This window comes from Nansenia antarctica (assembly GCF_963989245.1).
Source record: "Nansenia antarctica genome assembly, chromosome: 3".
NCBI classification, from domain to species: Eukaryota; Metazoa; Chordata; class Actinopteri; order Argentiniformes; family Microstomatidae; genus Nansenia; species Nansenia antarctica.
Window position 1 is genome coordinate 81,729,854 of NC_137688.1, and position 13,913 is coordinate 81,743,766.

Genomic DNA, 13,913 nt, shown 5'->3' on the forward strand with positions numbered 1-13,913 from the left:
TGCAGCCTGCTCTAGGTTTGGGAGTTCGTTCTTTGCCAGAGAGAGACCGAGACGTTACGTTTGTTCATCATTCAACATCCATGTTCAGTTTTACACAAAGCCTCTCTTCCACAAACTCTCTACCCTGCAGGTCCACGGGGTCATTAGAGGTGCCCCCAACAGCCTCAGACCTGGCTGGCCATCACTGGTAGCCATGTTTGACCAAAGCACCTTCTCTGGGAATGGGGTCCTCGTTGGCAAAGACAAACTGGTCAGGCTGGTGCTCTTCCCTCCTGGTCTCCTCATAGGCTTCTGGAGAAGCGAGAGCCAGGCCATTGCCTTTGCCATGGTCAACCTCCACTTCCACAAACTGGTGGAGAGGAGTCTGCTGGGCTCTCCCATTTGGCCGTACCCGGTGCTAGAAGACAGGGCCTGTGTCAACCATGGCGACCCCAACTACGGTCTCCATGGTTACTCACTACACTTCGTCCTTCACGACACGGTCACCCAACTCGTCTCGGAATGTTTCCGTCATCTCCACTGTCGGAAAGGTCATGTCCAGGACGGCTTCGTTCCGCTGATTGCCATCCACGTGAAGAACCTGTCCCAGCACAGACCCTTCTCCGGCAAGATCAACCTGCCTTGGAAAACTGACCACACTGCGGGGGGTACTGTGGCGGACTGTTGCATGATGAGTCTGACTCTGCTGGACGAGTTCCAGACGCCGTTCTGGTGCGTCAGCAGCCCCGTCTCCATGGTGCAGATGGAGAACCTCTCCTACCACCACGAGGGAGACCAGTTCTACATCGACTACCTGGACGCGGAGGGCAGGGTGAAGATGCAGCTGGTCTGGCTGGAGGAGGACAGGCATTTCTTCCTCATCAAACTGGTAGTCTTCATCGCCGTGGCCAAAGTTAACAAACACTTTGGGAGAAAGTATTGTTGAGACCGCACACGCTTGTAGCTGTTCGTGTTTGTGTTTTGTTTCTGTTCAGTTTTTTTTTGCTCGGTTTAGCTCACATGTTCTGTTATGATTTTGTAATATTTGGTGTACAGTTTTGAGTATTACTTCTCAAGTGTTATTTCCTTTAATATGTTCACACCTCTAATGAGCAATTAAAAAGTCGTCACTTAGGGGCATAAAAAAAAAAAAATGTAACGGATACTCCTCTCCAAATACTTTTGGCTTACACGTGAGCTGTAGCAGCGCTCCAATTGGCTGTCTCCTATTTCTCGGTCGGGGCGCAAAAAATGCGCCCCCTGATCTGCAGCCTGCTCTAACTTATAGGACACAAGAAGAAGCCATGACAAGACTTGTTGAAGAGAAAAGGAAGTTGTCCGAGAAATTGAGTGCATCAAGGAAGAAAAGACAGACAGAAACACAGAAAGAGAACATCTGTGACTACATAAAACAACCTGAGAAGTTAGTGGGCCAGAGGGTGCAACACAACTGCTGCGAAGAAAAGGATTCAGCAATATATATTATATGTAAACAGTGTAGTGATGGTCTTTCTGGCTTGAGTGGGTACTACCAGACGGACGAAGACTCTGACCAGTGGCGGCTGGCCAATAAAGGGCGCTAGGGCGCCGCCCCCACCTTCCAACGCAGCCCCACTTCCAGTTGCTACTTGTGTTGCTGTTGTGTTGTGTTGCTACTTGTGTGCTACTTATGTTGTTATGTTATGTTACTTGTAAAAGATTTTTTTAAATAAACATTGTTATCTGTGTGTGTGTAAAATTCACTGTGAAAATACATAGGGGAGGAGTCGGGGCGCCGGCCGAATGGCAGTCTATGGCAGTCCAAATACTTTTGGCTTACAAGTGAGCTGTAGCAGCGCTCCAATTGGCTGTCTCCTATTTCTCGGTCGGGGCGCAAAAAATGCGCCCCCTGATCTGCAACCTGCTCTAACTTATAGGACACAAGAAGAAGCCATGACAAGACTTGTTGAAGAGAAAAGGAAGTTGTCCGAGAAATTGAGTGCATCAAGGAAGAAAAGACAGACAGAAACACAGAAAGAGAACATCTGTGACTACATAAAACAACCTGAGAAGTTAGTGGGCCAGAGGGTGCAACACAACTGCTGCGAAGAAAAGGATTCAGCAATATATATTATATGTAAACAGTGTAGTGATGGTCTTTCTGGCTTGAGTGGGTACTACCAGACGGACGAAGACTCTGACCAGTGGCGGCTGGCCAATAAAGGGCGCTAGGGCGCCGCCCCCACCTTCCAACGCAGCCCCACTTCCAGTTGCTACTTGTGTTGCTGTTGTGTTGTGTTGCTACTTGTGTGCTACTTATGTTGTTATGTTATGTTACTTGTAAAAGATTTTTAAAAATAAACATTGTTATCTGTGTGTGTGTAAAATTCACTGTGAAAATACATAGGGGAGGAGTCGGGGCGCCGGCCGAATGGCAGTCTATGGCAGTCCAAATACTTTTGGCTTACACGTGAGCTGTAGCAGCGCTCCAATTGGCTGTCTCCTATTTCTCGGTCGGGGCGCAAAAAATGCGCCCCCTGATCTGCAGCCTGCTCTAGGTTTGGGAGTTCGTTCTTTGCCAGAGAGAGACCGAGACGTTACATTTGTTCATCATTCAACATCCATGTTCAGTTTTACACAAAGCCTCTCTTCCACAAACTCTCTACCCTGCAGGTCCACGGGGTCATTAGAGGTGCCCCCAACAGCCTCAGACCTGGCTGGCCATCACTGGTAGCCACGTTTGACCAAAGCACCTTCTCTGGGAATGGGGTCCTCGTTGGCAAAGACAAACTGGTCAGGCTGGTGCTCTTCCCTCCTGGTCTCCTCATAGGCTTCTGGAGAAGCGAGAGCCAGGCCATTGCCTTTGCCATGGTCAACCTCCACTTCCACAAACTGGTGGAGAGGAGTCTGCTGGGCTCTCCCATTTGGCCGTACCCGGTGCTAGAAGACAGGGCCTGTGTCAACCATGGCGACCCCAACTACGGTCTCCATGGTTACTCACTACACTTCGTCCTTCACAACACGGTCACCCAACTCGTCTCGCAATGTTTCCGTCATCTCCACTGTCGGAAAGGTCATGTCCAGGACGGCTTCGTTCCGCTGATTGCCATCCACGTGAAGAACCTGTCCCAGCACAGACCCTTCTCCGGCAAGATCAACCTGCCTTGGAAAACTGACCACACTGCGGGGGGTACTGTGGCGGACTGTTGCATGATGAGTCTGACTCTGCTGGACGAGTTCCAGACGCCGTTCTGGTGCGTCAGCAGCCCCGTCTCCATGGTGCAGATGGAGAACCTCTCCTACCACCACGAGGGAGACCAGTTCTACATCGACTACCTGGACGCGGAGGGCAGGGTGAAGATGCAGCTGGTCTGGCTGGAGGAGGACAGGCATTTCTTCCTCATCAAACTGGTAGTCTTCATCGCCGTGGCCAAAGTTAACAAACACTTTGGGAGAAAGTATTGTTGAGACCGCACACGCTTGTAGCTGTTCGTGTTTGTGTTTTGTTTCTGTTCAGTTTTTTTTGGCTCGGTTTAGCTCACATGTTCTGTTATGATTTTGTAATATTTGGTGTACAGTTTTGAGTATTACTTCTCAAGTGTTATTTTCTTTAATATGTTCACACCTCTAATGAGCAATTAAAAAGTCGTCACTTAGGGGCATCAAAAAAAAAAAAATATGTAACGGATACTCCTCTCCAAATACTTTTGGCTTACACGTGAGCTGTAGCAGCGCTCCAATTGGCTGTCTCCTATTTCTCGGTCGGGGCGCAAAAAATGCGCCCCCTGATCTGCAGCCTGCTCTAACTTATAGGACACAAGAAGAAGCCATGACAAGACTTGTTGAAGAGAAAAGGAAGTTGTCCGAGAAATTGAGTGCATCAAGGAAGAAAAGACAGACAGAAACACAGAAAGAGAACATATGTGACTACATAAAACAACCTGAGAAGTTAGTGGGCCAGAGGGTGCAACACAACTGCTGCGAAGAAAAGGATTCAGCAATATATATTATATGTAAACAGTGTAGTGATGGTCTTTCTGGCTTGAGTGGGTACTACCAGACGGACGAAGACTCTGACCAGTGGCGGCTGGCCAATAAAGGGTGCTAGGGCGCCGCCCCCACCTTCCAACGCAGCCCCACTTCCAGTTGCTACTTGTGTTGCTGTTGTGTTGTGTTGCTACTTGTGTGCTACTTATGTTGTTATGTTATGTTACTTGTAAAAGATTCTGTCAGCATGCATACATTTTAAAACAATTAAATAAAAGTGTAAATAAATAAATAAAAGTGTTTTTTGAATGAACTCAACCCCAATGTGTTGAATTGATATAGATGTAGACTGACAATGTATCAAATATACACATTCTGCAGTTACAAATTATACATTTAACTACAACATTTACATCACAATGGTGCATTTCTTGGAATCTCTAACATTGAAATGTATGAAATATTCCCCTCTTTGTATAGTTTTGTAATTTATTTAAAGTGTAATTACTGTGGATATCTTTGTTTTAAATGAAGAAAAGTGGGCATTTTCACATGATGTGGAGCCCAACATCACGTCAGCTTGTCCAAGTATGTGATATTTCTCCCTGTGTTGTCCGGCAACACTTTCTTTATTTTCTTAATATTTGATGTAGTGACACCACTTTCGGTTTACCGCAAATCTACTTCTGGTTAATCTACTTCCGGTTTGGGAGTTCGTTCTTTGCCAGAGAGAGACCGAGACGTTACGTTTGTTCATCATTCAACATCCATGTTCAGTTTTACACAAAGCAATGTTGTAAGTACGAAATATCAAGTGTTGGATTGTTAGCTTTATATATATGGTAGAGGTGCTTCCTCAGCACTGAACAGCGGCAGGCCTTCGCTCCCTACTTTAGCGAGGAGTACACTGAGGAGCTGCTGGGTCTGCACGAGGGTGAGATCCTGAGGCTGAACCAGCACTTTGAAGAGCACAAGGAGCTGTTTGAGGGGGTCCACCACTGGGAGGACAGCTGGAGGCTCTTCCTGGATCTAGAGAGAAAAGCCACAGACCCCACCAGGTTGACCAACAGAGGAGGGGCCCTCCTCAAAGAGGAGAGACAGAGGTCAGAGTTGCACAAAAGCCTGCCCAAGCTTGAGAAGAAGCTGCGCAGGCGGAGGAGAATTCCTCCTGCGAAACTTCATCAACCTTTTGGAGGCACCGGCACACCATGTCCCTCATTCGGGACAGATCCGTATCAGAGGATGAGAGGGTGGCAAGGGGCGTGCCACTACAGGGATCTTCTGATCGACAGGGCAGAGTGTGTCCACAGGGCACACAGAGAGACCTTGAGAACCAGAGAACAGAAGAGGAAGAGGAAGGTAGAGGAAGGTAGAGGAAGAGTTGGGGCCTGCACGGAGGAGACGAGGTGGGAGCTGGTCTGACCAGCGGTGGCTCGGTACCGAGGAGAGGAGGGAGGAGGATCTGATTGCGGATATGGGCTTCCTGTCTGTCACAGACTAGTAACTCTCCACCTCTGACTGACAGCTCGATCCCTCCTCTACTTTGAATGAACTCAACCCCAATGTGTTGAATTGATATAGATTTATGAAGTAGTAGTAATAATATTAAGATAAGATTTCTGTCAGCATGCATACATTTTAAAACAATTATAAATAAAAGTGTTTTTTGAATGAACTCAACCCCAATGTGTTGAATTGATATAGATGTAGACTGACAATGTATCAAATATACACATTCTGCAGTTACAAATTATACATTTAACTACAACATTTACATCACAATGGTGCATTTCTTGGAATCTCTAACATTGAAATGTATGAAATATTCCCCTTTGTATAGTTTTGTAATTTATTTAAAATGTAATTACTGTGGATATCTTTGTTTAAAATGAAGAAAAGTGGGCATTTTCACATGATGTGGAGCCCAACATCACGGCAGCTTGTCCAAGTATGTGATATTTCTCCCCCTGAGGTTCTCTGACTTTGTGAAGGCCAGGACTATGTATTTGTGTGTGATTATTTCAAATTTTTGTTTTTACCAGTTCAATACACCTGATTTGAAAAGCCACTCTACGCCTCTTTCTTTGATGAACTTTATTGACAAGGTTTAGCTAGATGTTACCAGAGACCATCATAGTAAAAAAACATATTAGATTTTGATAGATTTTCCTGCCTTACCAGGGACAAGAACACGACTGGAAAAGGAATAATAACATTATTGGAATTCACGATGAGGAAGAGTGAGGTGCTCGCAGCGGAGTCTGTGGCATGCTTGAATAAAGCCCTGTGCCACTTGAAGGGCATCTGGGATGAGATCGGCATCCCAGAAGACCAGAGACTGGAGAGAGGTCATGTGGTCAAGAACCATATCAAAAGTTTGCTGGACACGGTGATTGCTGAGGAGGAGTCCCGAAGGAAGAGACTCCTTATAAGCATGGAGAAATGCAGGAAAGATCTGGACACACTCTGTCTGGAACTGCACACACCCCATGTTGAGGAGGAGCGGGGGAACAGCATGCTCCAGCAGGAGAAGGACATCCGGACTCGGGTGGAGGTTCTGTTGAAGGAGAAGAACCAGAGGATGCAGCGGCTCAAAGCCCTGGTCGAGCAGGACCAGGACCTGTGTGACATCCTCTGCGCCCAGCCCTTCTCCATCGCCCCCAAGGACGTCCGTATGCGTATAATATATTGGGGTAGAGGGGTAGTATAATATATAGGGGTAGAGGGGTAGTATAATATATAGGGGTAGAGGGGTAGTATAATATATAGGGGTAGAGGGGTAGTATAATATATAGGGGTAGAGGGGTAGTATAATATATGGGGGTAGAGGGGTAGTATAATGTATTGGGGTAGTATAATATCCCTGACATGGAATCCATATAAAATACATCCATGAATGTTGCTGATGTTTACCAACATGTTTATAACATCAACGCAGAATATTACAGTTTTAGTTCATGTTTTAGCCTACCAGGCCCAGCGAGGAGCCTACCAGGCCCAGCGAGGAGCCTACCAGGCCCAAAGAGGAGCCTACCAGGCCCAAAGAGGAGCCTACCAGGCCCAAAGAGGAGCCTACCAGGCCCAAAGAGGAGCCTACCAGGCCCAAAGAGGAGCCTACCAGGCCCAAAGAGGAGCCTACCAGGCCCAGCGAGGAGCCTACGAGGCCCAGGGAGCAGCCAGCCTGGAGGACCAACCCGGAGGTGTGTGTGTGTGTGTGTGTGCTGAGTAGAGATCAACGTGGGTCTTGTGTGTAAATTACCAGAGAGTCTATTGAAGTTCAAACAGCCTCACAGTCATCCATGAACCCCACCGTGAGAGGGTCCAGAAGCTGTGGGACCGGCTGCAGGTCCCGGAGGAGGAGAGAGGGGCCTTCTCTGATCACATGGTCCAGTCCAAGAAGAAGAAGAACCTGGAGGCGTTACAAGAGGAGATCAGGCGTCTGGAGGAGCTCAAACTGCTGAACATCCGTCACGTCACCGAGGCCATCCGGTCAGAGGTAGCTGTGTTATGGTAGAGGTGCTTCCTCAGCACTGAACAGCGGCAGGCCTTCGCTCCCTACTTTAGCGAGGAGTACACTGAGGAGCTGCTGGGTCTGCACGAGGGTGAGATCCTGAGGCTGAACCAGCACTTTGAAGAGCACAAGGAGCTGTTTGAGGGGGTCCACCACTGGGAGGACAGCTGGAGGCTCTTCCTGGATCTAGAGAGAAAAGCCACAGACCCCACCAGGTTGACCAACAGAGGAGGGGCCCTCCTCAAAGAGGAGAGACAGAGGTCAGAGTTGCACAAAAGCCTGCCCAAGCTTGAGAAGAAGCTGAAAGCCTGAAGAAGCAAGAGAGACCTTGAGAACCAGAGAACAGAAGAGACCCTGGCAACACAGAAGAGGAAGAGGAAGGTAGAGGAAGAGTTGGGGCCTGCACGGAGGAGACGAGGTGGGAGCTGGTCTGACCAGCGGTGGTCTGACCAGCGGTGGCTCGGTACCGAGGAGAGGAGGGAGGAGGATCTGATTGCGGATATGGGCTTCCTGTCTGTCACAGACTGGTGGTTCGGTACCGAGGAGAGGAAGGAGGAGGATCTGATTGCGGATATGGGCTTCCTGTCTGTCACAGACTAGTAACTCTCCACCTCTGACTGACAGCTCGATCCCTCCTCTACTTTGAATGAACTCAACCCCAATGTGTTGAATTGATATAGATTTATGAAGTAGTAGTAATAATATTAAGATAAGATTTCTGTCAGCATGCATACATTTTAAAACAATTATAAATAAAAGTGTTTTTTGAATGAACTCAACCCCAATGTGTTGAATTGATATAGATGTAGACTGACAATGTATCAAATATACACATTCTGCAGTTACAAATTATACATTTAACTACAACATTTACATCACAATGGTGCATTTCTTGGAATCTCTAACATTGAAATGTATGAAATATTCCCCTTTGTATAGTTTTGTAATTTATTTAAAGTGTAATTACTGTGGATATCTTTGTTTAAAATGAAGAAAAGTGGGCATTTTCACATGATGTGGAGCCCAACATCACGGCAGCTTGTCCAAGTATGTGATATTTCTCCCCCTGAGGTTCTCTGACTTTGTGAAGGCCAGGACTATGTATTTGTGTGTGATTATTTCAAATGTTTGTTTTTACCAGTTCAATACACCTGATTTGAAAAGCCACTCTACGCCTCTTTCTTTGATGAACTTTATTGACAAGGTTTAGCTAGATGTTACCAGAGAACATCATAGTAAAAAAACATATTAGATTTTGATAGATTTTCCTGGCTTACCAGGGACAAGAACACGACTGGAAAAGGAATAATAACATTATTGGAATTCACGATGAGGAAGAGTGAGGTGCTCGCAGCGGAGTCTGTGGCATGCTTGAATAAAGCCCTGTGCCACTTGAAGGGCATCTGGGATGAGATCGGCATCCCAGAAGACCAGAGACTGGAGAGAGGTCATGTGGTCAAGAACCATATCAAAAGTTTGCTGGACACGATGATTGCTGAGGAGGAGTCCCGAAGGAAGAGACTCCTGATAAGCATGGAGAAATGCAGGAAAGATCTGGACACACTCTGTCTGGAACTGCACACACCCCATGTTGAGGAGGAGCGGGGGAACAGCATGCTCCAGCAGGAGAAGGACATCCGGACTCGGGTGGAGGTTCTGTTGAAGGAGAAGAACCAGAGGATGCAGCGGCTCAAAGCCCTGGTCGAGCAGGACCAGGACCTGTGTGACATCCTCTGCACCCAGCCCTTCTCCATCGCCCCCAAGGACGTCCGTATGCGTATAATATATTGGGGTAGAGGGGTAGTATAATATATTGGGGTAGAGGGGTAGTATAATATATAGGGGTAGAGGGGTAGTATAATATATAGGGGTAGAGTGGTAGTATAATATATTGGGGTAGAGGGGTAGTATAATATATGGGGGTAGAGGGGTAGTATAATGTATTGGGGTAGTATAATATCCCTGACATGGAATCCATATAAAATACATCTGTGGGACCGGCTGCAGGTCCCGGAGGAGGAGAGAGGGGCCTTCTCTGATCACATGGTCCAGTCCAAGAAGAAGAACCTGGAGGCGTTACAAGAGGAGATCAGGCGTCTGGAGGAGCTCAAACTGCTGAACATCCGTCACGTCACGAAGAAGATGATTGGACATTAGTGTCAGTCATGCGGGCGCTCTCGAAGATAACGGCCACTACCAAACTACTCCTGTCTTCTCAACTATCAGCTGCAACTCATTACATCAGGCAGTCAAGATGAGCGCATTGTCAACGCCCGTCTCCCGGGTACGTCAGTGGGCCTCGCCGTCCCTGAAGCACATGGGCGCCTCTCCGACCACCAGCACCCCGCTACTGGCGTCTTTTCCTGGCAACGACGATGAGCTGGAGCGGCGGCAGAGGCGTCAATCCCGGGTCATTGACCTACAAAGTGCGCCTGAATCGCCGTTTAAGGAGTCTGCCTCTCATAGCACCACAGGGACCCCCGCTGCTGTGCCCAAGCTGTCAAACGCACAGATTTCAGAGCATTACTCCACCTGCATCAAGCTGTCCACGGAAAATAATATTACAACCAAGAACGCCTTTGGTCTCCACCTGATTGATTACATGGCTGACATCCTCAAGCAGAAGGATTCTGAGGCCACAAACTTCAAGGTGGCTGCTGGGACGCTGGACGCCAGTACAAAGATTTACGCCGTCAGAGTGGATGCTGTCCACGCCGACGCCTACAGAGTGCTGGGAGGTCTGGGTGCTGAGACTAAGCCTGCTGAAGACATCTCACCCTGCAAAAACTCTCTCGTCACGCGCACACACTCGCGCAAAACCTTGTATTATTCTCCAGCGATGGCACAGCGCGAAGCGAAGTGTGGAGTGTGGAGTGTGGAGTGTCGACTATGCCGTAACATCATGGTACTATAGAACCACAAAGGCCCATAAAACAAGACTCCAGACAGCCCAAAATAAACTGGTTAGGCTTCTGCTAGGCCTCAACCCTAGGACACATCTAACCGCTGCTCATTTTTTGAGCCTTGATTGGCTACGAGTAGTTGACAGAGTGCAGCAGCTTGCACTGGGCCTGGTCTTCAAGATACGCTACACCACAAAGACACCCAAGTACCTGTCAACATACTTCCAGAAAGTGAACAACGTCCACACATACAACACCAGAGGAAGCTCCACGAACCACGTTCAACCGCGTTGCACCACAAACAAGGGGTTAAACTCGTTTGCAAACTATGCAGTAAAAATGTGGAACGCCCTTCCTATAATCTTAAAGGAGTGCAAAACACTGCCCACCTTCAAAACCACTCTCAAAAAACATTTACAGGAGGCTGCAATCCGTAACTGGACCCTCTAAATCAAAAATCAGATTAAAAGACCCGAACTACCCACTGTACATACTTTGTGTTTTGTCCCCCGCCCCCACCTGTGGTGTATGTCCCCACCTGTCCTACCCGCTGTACATACCTTATGTTTTGTTGTATTGTTCTTCCCATGATGGATGTATGTTTATCTTGTAGATAGTAATAGTTATTTGTCTGTATTATCTTGTAGATAGTACTAGTTTTTTTTTGTCTGTCTTACATGTAACGATGAATTGAGAATCAAGGACCCCAATTGAAATAAGCCAGTGGCTTTCTTGGGTTTTTATCCTGTTAGTTGACCTTGTATGTAATATGTACTTTCATGTACCTACTTCTGCAAATCTTCTAATAAAGTTTTCAATCAATCAAACGTCACCGAGGCCATCCGGTCAGAGGTAGCTGTGTTATGGTAGAGGTGCTTCCTCAGCACTGAACAGCGGCAGGCCTTCGCTCCCTACTTTAGCGAGGAGTACACTGAGGAGCTGCTGGGTCTGCACGAGGGTGAGATCCTGAGGCTGAACCAGCACTTTGAAGAGCACAAGGAGCTGTTTGAGGGGGTCCACCACTGGGCGGACAGCTGGAGGCTCTTCCTGGATCTAGAGAGAAAAGCCACAGACCCCACCAGGTTGACCAACAGAGGAGGGGCCCTCCTCAAAGAGGAGAGACAGAGGTCAGAGTTGCACAAAAGCCTGCCCAAGCTTGAGAAGAAGCTGAAAGCCCAGATAGACGTGTGGGAGCAGGAGCAGGGGCGGGACTTCCTGGTCAACGGACAGCAGTTCCTGCAGTTTGTGGAGGAGCAGTGGGAGACGCACCGCGTAGAGAAGGAGCAGGAGAAACTGGAGAGACAATTGAAGAAAAGCAAGCAGACAGAAATGGATATGCTCTATGGAACGTCCGTCAGAACACCAACTCAAAGGAGGTTCCTTGGCACTGTGACCCCCAGTAAAACACGAAAGCTCAATGCCACCTCCAGCATCTCTAGCGCCAACTCTAACAGCACCGTCCGCTCAGCTTTTCAAATTCAAACTCAAACCCCAATGTGTTGAATTGATATAGATTTTTTCAGGGACCAATCAACCCAGGGTTCAACAGAGGATTGAGGATGTTGAGGGAAGATCCCTGTTGCCATTGAGAAGTGGGACAGTTTAAGTGAAGAAAACAAAGCACAACTTGGGTCAATGTCAAATTTCTACTGCAAAATGCACCTTGTTGCAAACCTGGAGGAGGAAGCCAAGAAAGCCTTGAAGAACTTTGAGGACGTCGTTGTGCAGGAGGGGAAGAACACCCACAGCTTCACCACCAATGAAGCAGGAGCAGTGCGTTTAGTCCCAACAGCATGCAAAGCATTCACCGTAAGAGGCTCTGATGAAGCGGGCATTCCACACCTTCTGGAGGCTCATCTAGCTCCACTTGGCAGGTGTGAGAGCACTTGGCATCATAGATAAGATGGTTACAGGACCATTCTGGCGGCTCATCTCTCAAAAAGGCAAGAACATCCTCAGCCTAAACCACCATCTGTTGGATATGAAGATCCAGTTTGAGAGATGGAGCCGAGATGCAAGTCCACTCCTGGAAGCAGAAGCCCTATTCAACGAGGAAGTTGTTGAGGTCCACAAAGATGATCTGTACGAGGAACTCTTCAGTGAAAGTGGCGATGAAGAGTTTCAGGTGATTTTTTATATTGTGCATCTGTCAAATTTAAATATATTGAATGACAACTGTACATAGACCCTACTGTGTGTATGAGTACAAACATACTACACGCGTGTGAGCATGCATGCACAGTACAGTCACACTCATGAAACACTGTACCCACACACAGTGAAAGATTATCCCATGAAACGCGTACATGGGCTGATTGGTAAGAAAATAATTGCCGTCCCGTAGGTTTTGACACTATCTGTTATGTGTAACTGCAAATGTTAGGATGTAGCATGGTCATTCTGATATATTTGTATTTATTCCCCTCAGACCATGACACAGGAGGCCCTGGAGCTGATGATGTCTGGGATGCTTATTCTGTTGGAAAGGCAGGCTGCAGATCAGCTTCCAGGAGGAAAGTACTGGGATCCCTCAGAGGAGGTGAGGGCGCATGCTGGAAATGTGCCAACAACAAATATTGTGTCAGAACGTGATTTTGCCATCCTCGACATGCTGGTGCGACAGAAGCCTTCTGCTAGGACTCAAACTGCTGAACATCCGTCACGTCACCGAGGCCATCCGGTCAGAGGTAGCTGTGTTATGGTAGAGGTGCTTCCTCAGCACTGAACAGCGGCAGGCCTTCGCTCCCTACTTTAGCCAGGAGTACACTGAGGAGCTGCTGGGTCTGCACCAGGGTGAGATCCTGAGGCTGAACCAGCACTTTGAAGAGCACAAGGAGCTGTGTTGAAATGTGCCAACAACAAATATTGTGTCAGAACGTGACTTTGCCATCCTCGACATGCTGGTGCGACAGAAGCCTTCTGCTAGGACAATGTCGCAAAAAAGAAAAAAGCAGCAACAGAAGAGAGAGAAAGAAAACAAAGAACTAAACAACAAGGTCATGCTGACAAATAAAATAGCAAAATTGGGTGGTGTATGGTGTTCAGCAGCAGAAATAGATCACCAACTTTCAGCTCTGGCTACTGAAAGAGAAAAGATTCTAGCCTTGGTGACCCAGCTGCAGTTCCACAGGTCTGTCCTTAAGGCAAAAGGAGCAAAAGAACTGTTCCAGCAGTCGGTCACAAGAGATGGGAAATCTCACACTTTCAGCTTCAAGGAGCTTCGCCTGAATGTGCTTGAAGTTCTAAAAGAGAACCAGGTTGTTGAGGAGACAGAAGAGAATCAACAGGAGCCTGCAATAACATACCGCAGCGAGGAGGAAGTAAGGAAAAGGCTAGAGAGGTCTGGGATGAGATCGGCATCCCAGAAGACCAGAGACTGGAGAGAGGTCATGTGGTCAAGAACCATATCAAAAGTTTGCTGGACACGATGATTGCTGAGGAGGAGTCCCGAAGGAAGAGACTCCTGATAAGCATGGAGAAATGCAGGAAAGATCTGGACACACTCTGTCTGGAACTGCACACACCCCATGTTGAGGAGGAGCGGGGGAACAGCA

At 47.6% G+C, this 13,913-nt stretch overlaps 1 pseudogene across 1 annotated transcript; it reads left to right on the forward strand.

The window, feature by feature from the left end:
- Positions 1–6,175: 6,175 nt before the first annotated feature.
- Positions 6,176–11,862, forward strand: LOC308154496 (protein regulator of cytokinesis 1-like; annotated as a pseudogene). The gene is made up of 7 exons: positions 6,176–6,617; positions 6,912–7,108; positions 7,271–7,441; positions 7,484–7,716; positions 8,737–9,227; positions 9,444–9,586; positions 11,188–11,862. The product of its transcript is annotated as a protein regulator of cytokinesis 1-like (transcript).
- The last annotated feature ends 2,051 nt before the right edge of the window (positions 11,863–13,913 follow it).